General features: G+C 39.8%; 1 pseudogene; it reads right to left on the bottom strand.

Annotated features, from left to right (window-relative positions):
* Positions 1 to 7168: 7168 nt before the first annotated feature.
* LOC132666591 (olfactory receptor 2H2-like) lies at positions 7169 to 12445 on the bottom strand (annotated as a pseudogene).

Genomic DNA, 12445 nt, shown 5'->3' with positions numbered 1-12445 from the left:
GTACCGAAGGACTGTGCAGATCTGCTCTTTGAAAAGATGCACACACAACCCAAGAGGAAAGAAACATACACTGTGAGCCCTGTAGCCTGTGTAAGGACCTTCTGTGATAACACTCTGAGCCCTGCAGCCTGTGTAAGGACCTTCTGTGATAACACTCTGAGCCCTGCAGCCTGTGTAAGGACCTTCTGTGATAACACTCTGAGCCCTGCAGCCTGTGTAAGGACCTTCTGTGATAATACTCTGAGCCCTGCAGCCTGTGTAAGGACCTTCTGTGATAACACTGTGAGCCCTGCTCACAGTCCTGTGACCTTCACAGTACAGAAGGTCCTGTGTTAGGACCTTCTGTGATAACAGTGGCTGCAATTTTGGAGACATCTCTGTACTCACAGCCTAAGTTCTGATTGCCAAATTCTGGAAGGAAGTTGGCTACCAAAAATTTTTAATATGTGAGTCCAACACTAGACAGGTTTTCCAAAATATGTTAGTCTAGACTTAGTGTATAAATTGCCAGATTATATCTCAGAAGTCTGGCAAATTCTCATTCTGCAGTCTTAGTCATTTTCCAGTCCCCGAGGGTCCCATCTGACTCTCTGCCCTAGTCCCTGGGGAAAGTGTTCCCACATATGTCTGCCCCACATGACTCTCAAATCCCTAATAACTCCATGAAACACATTATTTCCTTCCATAAAAAATGTTTTAAGCATTCCAACTGTAATTATTGTTACATGACATGGAATTAATTCTTTCTGTGAGTTGCGTGTACTATAAAATATGTAAGCATGCAAAAAAAGAAAGCAAACACGTTTCAGAACATTAAAAGAAAAAAGTGGGAAATTTTTATCAGTCTCCATGGTGAAAATGCTTTTAAAAAGAGAATCATATTTAAATTATAGGATAGAAAGATAAAAATGAACTAAACATAATTAACATAAACAACTTAAAAGATTTTTATATAATTTACAAAATTTGCATATGTACAGATGAATTCTGGCTCCTTATGCTTGGAAATGAGCCACACACTATTCTCTCAAAGGAAATGAACATGGTCACAACACAGTAGCTGCAGGCGCCTGGAGAGGCATTGCCTGAGGCACCAACACCCAGCCCTCACAGGTGCTGGGATGCAGGAGGGTTTGCTAACAACTCAGGCAGCAGCTGTCATAGGACCAAGAGTAGCTGTGTGACCCAATCAGTGTGCACGATGACTAGTCCTGGGTGTGATGTAAATGTGGTCCCTGGTTAGCAGCACTGTATTGTACCTTTGACATGTGCAGAGAGGGCAAATCTGAAGTGCTCTCACCACACACACAATCTCTATTTGAGGTGATGGGTGTGTCAATAACTCAGTTGTGCTAATGCTTCATCACCTTGTGCACCTTAAATACATGCAGTTTTGCTTGTCAGTTAGTGGTAAAAGAAAAAAAGAATGTGCTAATGTGATAACTCTATCAGGGGACAATAGTCATGTCCACTAATGACCAAGATGTGTTTTCCAGATATCCCTACTTTACCAAAAACTGTCCAATTAATTCACACATAATGCATTGTGGTTCATATTTAGACATGTGCATAGTAATTGACAATGGGAATAATCAGAACAAGCAAAACTAACTGGGGAACAATTATGCTATGGAATAGGCAGAAATTATAGGCAGGCATTAGAAATGATGACCAATCCAGAAAAAAGAGTGATTATTAAAGCAAGTTAAAAACGATTTGTATACCATGACCATTTTTGTTTAGTTTTATAAATCTGAACGGATTATAATGGGATGTTCACAGTAGAATCTCCAGGCGTTCATGTTGCAGATGTTTTTCTTATCCTTGTTTCTAAGGTTTCTTCAATAAATATGTAATGCATGTAGAATACAGATACTAAAATATTTAAATGTAGACCTTTTGTTAAAACAAATATAATACATGCTTTTCAGAGCAAATTTATAAAATATATAAAAGTGTAAAATTGAAAATTTAATCCATTTATCTTCCTCGAATGCAGCCAATGTAAACATTTGGCTTATTTTATTTTAGCCTTTTTCTTTCCACTAATCACACACACACACACACACACACACACACACACACACACACTCAAGTCCCTTCCCATGAAAGATTATGTTATGAAAACATATATATGTTGTTTTGAAAGCAGTTGAATATATAAAAAGTACCAAAAATGCATCTTCTAGAACACTTAATGTTTGTTTTAAATATCTACATGGTCACGAATTAACTTACCCTCAGTATTTTCTCTACTGCATGTTCCTGAATTTTAGTTATAGGGAGACATTCTTTACTAACTCTGCTCCTCCAAGCCTGTGCCATGTGGTGTTGGGGAGACTCTGGAGTGCACTTTCCTCTGCACCAGCACAGACAGCGCCACCAACCATAATGACAACCACGTTTACCGAACTCTGAGTGTATAAAAGGGCAGTTTAAGCTCACTCCATGTGACCTTAAAAACCACCCTTGTGCTACTGTCCTCAGTCTACACGCCTGGAGGCCAGGAGCAGAGGCTGGAACGTCTCATCTCCAAAGTGAGCAAGGACCAGTGTGGGGCACCAGCCATGACTTCCAGGAAGGTTCATTCCCATTAGTTCTGATTCCCTGCATTCTCTGTCCCTGAGATAAATAAAGTGCAAGTGAAAAGACCAAACAATACCAGAGAGTGTCCACTGGGAAGGGACAAATACGCTGTTCAGGTTTCTTTCTAATTTGTGAGAGTTTTTCAGAGGGGTGATTTTATTTTTCTTTGTGAAATCCTCTCCTTTGGTTTGAATCAGCATATGTGATGTAAACAGTAACTTTTGATTTATATTTAAGAGTAACCCCTATACCCTACGACCCAGCAATCACACTACTACGTATTTACCCAAAGGGTACAAAAATGCTGATTTGAAGGGGCACATACATCCCAATGTTTATAGCAGCATTACCAACAATAGCCAAATTACAGAAAGAGACCAAATGTCCAATGACTGATGAATGAATAAAGAACATACGGTATACGTACACAATGGAATATTACTAGGCGATCAAAAAGCATGAAATTTTGCCATTTGAAATGATGTGGATGAAACTAGAGGGCATTACGCTAAGTGAAATAAGTCAGAGAAAGAGAGATACCATATGATTCCACTCATGTGGAATTTGAGAAACAAAACAGATGAAGATACGGAAGAAAATAAAGAAGAGAGGGAAACAAACTACAAGAGACTCATAATGATACATAACAAATTGAGGGTTGCTAGAGGGGAGGTGGGGGGAGATGGGCTAGATGGTGATGCGTACTAAGGAGGGCACTTGCTGGGATGAGCACTGGGTCTTGTATGTAAGTGAGGAATCACTGAATTCTACTCCTGAAGTTAATATTGCACTGTATGTTAACTAACTAAAATTTAAATAAAAAGACAAAAAAAAAAAAAGAGAGAGAGAAAGAGAGATTCCCAAACACCTATGCTTGTTATCTTTAAATCACACACATAAATTGTTTACCTCCTATTTACATAAAAACACAGTCAGCAGTATGTTCTGAGAGCAAAATTCTCAAATAGATTTTTAGAATGAGCTACAGTTTATCTCATTCAATAATAGATGAACCAGCAGAAGATAAGACAGGTAGCCCAGGGCTTAATGACAAGGAAATCTAGGCAGAGAGACAGTTTGAAAAGGAATTTATTAATTGTCTCACTCTTGGAGTTATTGTCTATACCAAGTTACAAAATCAGAGCATGCCATCACCTCTTCTAGGTTAACCTGTCTCCTTGCAGAATGCAAACCACAGGTCGGTTTGCAAACTCTAAGCCATGGGCCAAATCTGCCTACTGCCTATTTGTGTACATGAGGCTCAGTGGAGACGCCCCCAGCCCCCTCACCAACACGCGGTTCAGGGGCTGTACCTGCAGAGTTCAGTGTTTGCAGATGCCTGGTACCTGCCCTCCGCCGGAAACGTCCACACATGAGAAACACCAACAAAATGCAAGGGGTGGAAGTTTTTGGATCCTGATTGGAACAAACCAAAGACAAAAACCATTTAAGAAAATCTGAACATGGGCTGACGGATTATGGTAAGCAAATACTGTTCGTTTTCTTTCTATATTATTGTTTGCAATGATACAATGCCTGAGATTTACTTTTAAAAACTACAGCAAAACAAAATGAAAAAACAAAAACTGTGGGAGGAAATATTTGAAACAAAATTGGCGTGATGTTGATAATTGCTAATGTGGACTTGGATGTTGGTGGGTTATCTTATCCTCTCTTACCTCCGTGTACTATGTTTGAAATGTTCATATGTGAAAAACAGTAATCCTTTGTCCAGTATGTGTTACTGATTTCTATCTTGATTTCATATTTCTCAAAATAAATGCTCATGTGCCTTTAAGCTTTTGGAATGTGTTCAGACTTGCTGTATTATTCAATATTTGGTCAACATGTTGTGAATGTTCTGTGTATGCTTCAAAAACGCTCGTATAAACTCATTGGCTTGAGTGTCCTCTCTGCACGTCTGAGGTGATTTTTGTTGTGTTAACTATATTCCCTGTGTATCACTCATGTTTGTGTGTCTTTCTACCAGTGATTCACCCAACTCCGCTGTGGATTTCTCTCTTTCCTTTGCTACTTGTCCGATTTGGCTTCATACCTTGAAGCTATGTTACAGGAGATGTGTGAATCTTGGAGTGTTATAATTTCCAGGCTGATTAAATATTTTAGCATGATGAAAAGTCCTTCCTTATTACTGGTAATCACTCTTCCCTTAAAGTTTCTGTCATGTGATATTAGCATGTTTCAACTTCCTACTGTCTACCGTCACAGGGTATGTCTTTTTTTAACCTTTACCCTGCATCTTATATGTAGTTTTTATCTTAGTCTCTAAAAAAAATGCACTCTGGGGGCACTTGGCTGGCTCAGTGGGTGGACCATCTGACTCTTGACCTCAGGGTCATGAGTTCAAGCCCCACGTTGGGCATGGCGCCTACTTAAAAAAAAATTTAATTAAAAAACAGTACTCTGAAAATATTTTTATTTATTTGGACAGTTTGGGCCATTTACATTTATATAATTTATACATATAGTTTATATAATGTACTTTATATACAAATTTATATAATTCATACCCATAATTTAAATAATATAATTCATATAATTGCTGGAGTTGGTGGCTACTATTTTTCTATGCAGCTTCTATTCGTCCAATTTATTGCTTGCCTTTTCTTCTACTGCGTTTATGTTTTTATAATTAATCAAATAGTTTTATTATAACACTTGCCTCACCTTCAAGCTTGTTGGCATTACATTAAAGTCTTATTCTTTTAGTGGCTTAGACATTACAAGATACATCTTTGATCTGTCATAGGCTGAATTAAGTTATTATTTTTACCAATTTGTTTTCCCCATGAAATGATTTTGAGTGATTTCTCATTTATGCTATTAAATTAAAACAACAAGCCTTAAGACAGAGCCAAATCTTTCAGAGCTACCAGGTGAAAATGACAAACCAATGATTCTAAAGGATTTTTCTCAGATTATATTTACTGATGCCATATAGTAAAATAAGAAATCAATAACAAAGTGATAGTCAAAAAAATAAAATAGATAGCATTAACAAAATCATAGTCAACATCCCATGAGTTTAGAGTCCAAAAACCACATTCCTAAATAAGTTCAAGTTACAGAATAAATAAAAATTAAAATTAAAAGGCATTTATAGCTAAATTTCAAAATATGTATGGAAACGTGTGTATTGCAGCAGTACTCAAAGAGAATTTATGGATTTAAATGCATTTATTGGTAAATTGGAAGAACAGAGGCTAAACATTCAAAATACCAAAATAAGGGGAGAACAACAAAATAAACCAAAGAAAATAGAATAAAGGAGATAATAAAGCTAAAAGGAGAAATGAATGAAGTAGAACACTAATACAACAATTAAATAGATTTGACCAATAAAATAATAAGCTGGTTCTTTGATAAAACTAATAAAATGGTAAACCTCTGGCTATTTACATGAGTAAGTATCATTAAGATAAAAAATGACACAGTATAAAACGGATTTAATGCCACAACACACCATTTCAGGAAGAATGTTGAGCCGATAACTTAAAAATCTAAATGTAATGAATAATTTTCTACAGAAAAATATAAATTGTCAAAATTCCCAGGAAGGAAAAAGCCTGAGTAGAACAGTATATTTTTTTTAATGAGCTCAGGATTACTAATGTCCCACAGTGTACCCTCAGCATCACAAGGCTGGATCTGTTCTGTGTGACTTCTAGAAAACTCAAAGAACCATTAATTCCAGGTTTATTTAATCTCTTCCAAATTTAATAAGAAATAGAAAGTTGCCCCACTGATTTTATGAGACTAGTAAAATTTTTATGCATAAACAGAACACAGGTGACATAAGAAAATGATATTATTGGCCAATCTCCATTATAAACTCAAGTACAGTTTTACATTTTACAAAATTTTTATAAAAATTCTCAAAAGACATTTTGAATATAGAAGGAATATTCTAAAAACAATACATTACAGACAAAGCCAGCTTATTCCAGGAACACAGATATTATTTCAAGGTAGAAAATCTATTGACACAGGAAGTATGTAATAGATTATAATAGGAGAAAAACAATGCAATCTTCTCAACAGTTGCATGCGGAAACAATGGATACTTTCAGCATTTTAGCTGGGCACAGTTTCTGGCATTCAAATCTGGCTACATTGTGGGTTGAATAGAGGATAAGCAATGAGGTTCTCATACAGTCAAGGTGGGGTTGTCAATCAATATGGTTACCTGCGGAAATCTTTGCCATATCAGCGGATTTCTGTAGTTTCTAATGGGCATCTCCTTTACCTGAAGGCTTCCACATGTAGTTATTGACCACACAGAATCATTCCCACAAAAGTAGGTAAAAACTGGCATCTACACACAAGAATGTTTGTTGCAGCATGGTTAGAAAGAGTAAAAAACTTGAAACAATATAAATATTCTTAATAAAATGAGATACATGCACACAATTAAATAATCTGAATATCTTTGTAACTAGTTCTTAAACTAGTGTAAGTGATACATGTAGTTTAATATTATTTATGTAAATTTAAAACCATTAATATCTATATATTTTTACTTTAAAGTATTTTTAAATGTTTTTGGATAAACGTACACAAACTAATAATCATGAATACCTCTAGGTATGACTGCTAAAAATGTAGAAAATATATAGAAAATATTAAATTTTTTAATCTTATTGGGGATGTAAGTATACCATTTTTATTAGTGCTTTCATTTATTGTCTATTTGAAATTATAACATTTTAAATGATTTGGGTAATCATACTGCTGATTAGGTATTTGGCTGTCCTAATCCATCTATAAAAATATTTTATTTAAATCTGACCACAATTAATCCAATTGCCATCAAATGTCAATCAAATTCTATCATATAAACAGAAAAATAGAAGCACCAGTTTGTATAAACAACACCTAAGGCACCTTATCAATGTCTTCTTAGTAGATCATGTTTTTTCTCCTCCAATGAGGTCATTTTTTTTTAAATCATTCCATTCAACTTACTATATTCAGCTAGAGTTACTTATCTGTATTAAAATAATTACTTAGGATTAATCTCTGTTAAAAGCATTTATTTTTAAGACCACATTTATAAAACAATAACACATTGTAAGTATGTTGAAGTAGTCTCTAGAATTAAAGCCAATAAGGATTTTGATAATATTTTATAAATCGATAACTATTATGAATATAGGGAAAGCATGGCCAATATTTTCACACTTTAAAATTTACCCAGATTTTCAGCTGTGTTATTAGAATAGATAAAAACTTCATATTCAATATGAAGAAAAAAAATTTACAAATTCTATGAAATTACAATATCTGTGAAAGGGAATGTTATAATGGCAAAGACAAACACTTTTATGTATAAATAAATCTGCTTACTTTTGGGAGATTTAAATATTCACACTTAATGACAATATTTCAAATTGTGTTTATTTGCCCTCAATTCAGGTATAGCACCAAGGGGTCAATCAAGAGATTGGGGGCTGCTCTGTGGTAACAAGAGACGTGTAGTAGAGAAACAGTCACGTTGGTCGTTCTCCTTGGAGACTTTCTCTGTGGCTGGGAGAGATCAGAATGGTCCCGGGTGCATGGAATCCCAGGCGCCCTGCTGAATATGTGAGAACCAACAACCCCTGCTAAGACAAACCGTCAGGTAGCTGTGGGTGTGCAGGGCCCTAACCGGCCGGCGAGCTGCAGACGCAGCCCCTGCTGCAGAGCCCTGTCCTCAGCTAGACCCACCTGGCAGCCGTGACCAGCACGAGCTGGAGCTGGCTTCTGTCTGCTCATGGCGATAGTTCGTTACCAGAGCAATAACTCCGGGATTCCTGGAAGTATGATTCATGTGCACATACCCCTGCCTCTAAACGTGTTCATGTATACACAGAATCTTTACAAATTAGCCAGAAAAAGACATATAACAGTTCGGGAAAGGAGGATGAAAAGAAGGGCTTAGGATAGTAACTTCAGGATGCCATTGAAAGGAAATGTCACACCTGTTTTACTGCGGAGCCGAAGCTGTGACCCTTAGACGCGGGATGTGTAAGTCCTCGGCACCTGGGGAATGGCTGAGTACGTGTCGCGGTTCTCCCTGATGTGGGTCCCTCCACAGAAGTCTCCTCAGAGCCCACTTAACCTCCTTGTTTCTCAGCGTGTAGATGAGAGGATTAAGCGAGGGCGTCACTACAGTATAGAAGAGGGTGAGGAATTTACTGTGGTTCTGCGCGTACTCGCTCTTGGGTTGGATGTAGACAGAAATTATAGTCCCGAAGAACAAAACCACAACCAGCAGGTGGGACCCGCAGGTCCCAAACGCTTTCCTCCTGCCTTCCGTGGACCTGATTCTCAGCACGCTCCTGGCGATGCAGCCATAGGAGACCAGAATCAGCCCCAGCGGTATGACCACATAGAGGACGATGGCTATGGAGAGCTCGTTCTCCAGGAAGGTGGTGTTCACACAGGCAATTTTAATCAGGGCGGGCTCCTCACACATGAAATCATCCACCCTGTGGTGGTTGCAGAGAGGCAGCTGGAAGACGAGGATGGTCTGAAGCGTGGACTCCACAAAACCACTGCTCCAGGCCACAGCTGCAAGCTGCCGGAGCAGCCTGGGGTGCATGATGACGCCGTAGTGCAGGGGGCGGCAGACGGCATTGAAGCGGTCGTAAAAGCCATCACCGTCAGAAGGATGCACTCGGTGGAGCCCAGCCCCAGCGCCACGTAGAGCTGGAGCACACAGCCCGTGTAGCTGATGGTCTTCTCGGGGCCCCTGAGATGCACCAGCATCTGTGGGACAATGCTCGTCGTGAAGCAGAGGTCCAGGAAGGACAGATTCGACAGGAAGAAGTACATGGGCGTGTGCAGCTTGGGGTTCAAGAAGGAGACCAGGATGATGGCTGTGTTCCCCACCAGCGTCAGTACATATATGATGGAGATGGCCACAAGGAGGACCTTCTCCAGCCCGGGCTGCTCAGAGAAGCCCAGCAAGATAAACCCTGCCGGGTTGCTAGAATTTGTCCCTCTCATTCCTCCCTACCTGAGAGTCACCTTTCTTTGTCATTCCTGTTTTATTCCTGCGGGAAGAAAATCAGGTCTCATAACCACTGGAAAAATAACAAAGTGAGTGAAATGAGCATTTGGACACTGGAATTAGAGAAACGACAGACAAAGATAAAATTATGCAAACTAACAAATATAATAGGTTGACTTGTTATCCGGAAAGAAAGACAAATATATTCCGTCATGAAAATACTAAATGCATTGAAAGGAAATATACAAACACAGGAGAGACATTAGAAGCATATACTGAACCAGATTTGAGATTTATATACCAAACCACCTGAGGATTAAAATACACAGGCCATCAATGCACACACTGTGAAAAAGCAGAGAAATTGAAAAGGTGATTGGTTTATATAGCTAGACATGTGCTAGACAATATATGTAACAGGTAAGTTGAAAGATCCATGTGGTGAGCAAGGGTCTGAGAGAAGGTACACAGAGTTGGAGACACATAGAATTTTTATACAGGAGCAATGAGACATGGTTATCATTCATATTCATTGTGTTTCTATGAAGCAAATAATTACTGACCTGATAATAGCATTAAGCAAAACTTCTGTGATCTCCCTATTTGAGTCATAGGTCTACTGTCTTCACGAACATTGCTGTCTAGGAAAGTCTAATTCACAGTCCCCAACAAGCACACTCTCTCCCCAGTGGGTCCTAAGTCCACACGCTTTAATATGCTTTCACTACAAGAGCATCTGAATTCAGTCATCTAATGCAATCCACTGACATTTCATAGAGTAAATGGTGTAAAATGCATCAGTGTCCTTCATGCTATGAGCCTGCAGAGATCAGGAAGTGCAGTTAGGAACATCCGTCCCTCTGAATGCTTGGCCCTAGCGCTTCCAAATGACTGGGCAGATGGATGACCTGTGGGTCAAATCTAAACAGGTTTCTTACGATAAAAAAACAAAAATATCCAATGAAAATTCTCTTCAGTATCCTGACCAGAAAATATAACCGTATTTCTAAGAGCCCTCGGCCATTATAACCGATCTTAGGCAATCGTCATATAATCCACTTTAAGGAGAATAAGTTGTTTATTTTCCTCAGTATCCATGGCAATCATCAGCTGCAGTTTGAACTCTGGTTGAGTGAAACTGCTGTGTTTTGGGTGAGTTCAACCCTCCTTCCAGAATTGAAACAAAGGAAGGAAACTAATTGAAACAAAGGAAGTAGTCACTGTGTTTACCATATGTCCCTGTGACCACGTGGTTTGGTGGTGAAGTAAAACCCTGAATTGTGTGGTACAGAATTGACTTTGGTTTAGCTGCTAGGTTTCCTCCCCCAAACTGTGAAGAGGGAAAGCTTGGGGCTGCTGGGTCTACAAGAAACACAGTGCGTGGGGGGCCCACTTGGCCCGATGTAACTCTACATCACCACGATTTTGTCCTGGGATATTTCTGCTCCAAGAATAACCCACATTTTCCCAGGTGAGTCCATACTGAAACTCTCTTTTCACATTTCTGTGAACCAAGATGCCAATGAGGGGATTTATGTCTGCAAAGAGAAGGAGAGAGTCAATTTTCCATGACTAAAAATATAGTGGATGTTGGGACACATGAAAACCTCATCCTGTTCGCTGCTAAAGGGAACCAGCTCTGGATGGCCTGGACTTTTAAAATAAACTTCCTTTATTTTTTTCCACACATGAGAAAAACAGCCCTACCTTCCAGGAAGAATGTCAATCCAGAAGCTGTTGGAGGCTGTGATGAAAAGTTCAGTCTTGATCAGAGTTCTGGGACAGACAGCGGGGAATCTGCGTGTGGGCAGCCTATAAGCTGTGATCTCTTGGCTCAATCACCCTGCAGGTGGATGGAGGTTGGCGAGTTCACTCCTCACACATTGCTGGAGCTCCTTCCCAGGCAGCGTCCCGTCTATATCACAGGGAGACTCCCGTCTCTGGAGAGAGAAGGGCCTTAGAGGCTTGCACTTCTGTGTCACTGGGAGGCAATCAATCCTATGCCACTGTCTGAACATACACACATGCACGTACACATGCACTTTGCTGTGAAGGTGTCTGTAACCGGCCCTCTGCTATCATGGTAGCCTCCCATCATGAGCTCTGAGATGGAGGGGCAGTGAGAAGAGTCTTCCACTCTAGGCATCGTGGAGTTTGCCAGCCAGAAAGGCCACGCACCTGCTTCCATCATGTGAGGTGCTGTCTCCTTGCTTCCAACAGTAAAATGCAAGAGAAGAGACATAAACTGGAGGTGAAGGAATCAGAACTTGAAGATTTGGATAATCCTCATTCATCTCAGAAGAAGACAGGATCACATCAGCAGAGACACTGATAAATTGGACCAACGGGCACAGAGATGAAAAAAAGAAGGCAAGGTTGTCAGACTCCTGGGTTTCTACAGGCTGGGAAATGGGGCAATGTGGCTGTGAACGTGTTTTCTCCTTCAAGAAAAGTGAAGAATGACCCTGAAGACAAATCAGGGCTCGGGGGGGCTGCCCGGAGGAGGGGGACACAGCTGTCCCCTGTGCAGCCTCAAAGGGTGGGAGCAGCTCCGTGGTGGACGCTGCCCAGTCAGGGGTCAGCACGGCAGACACAGGGCCAGCACGATGCCCTGTGGACATGGAGGTCAGAGCTCATGACAAAGAGGATTACTGCAGAGCCTTAAAATTGCAAGGAGTGTGTCTCCTGTTTTCTGGGCACTCGGGCTCTGCAAAAGGTGCACATAAACCATCTTCGAGGCCACGGAGAAACCGATACCAGGAAACTGTCTCCTTAGCCAGCAATGGTGTTGCTCCTGGCGACGGGGTTGATTTATAATGGCATTTGGAACATGTGGATTTTGTT

Source organism: Panthera onca, chromosome B2 (genome assembly GCF_046562875.1).
Source record: "Panthera onca isolate mPanOnc1 chromosome B2, mPanOnc1 haplotype 2, whole genome shotgun sequence".
In the NCBI taxonomy this organism is placed as follows: Eukaryota; Metazoa; Chordata; class Mammalia; order Carnivora; family Felidae; genus Panthera; species Panthera onca.
This window is presented reverse-complemented; position numbering and strand designations above follow the sequence as displayed.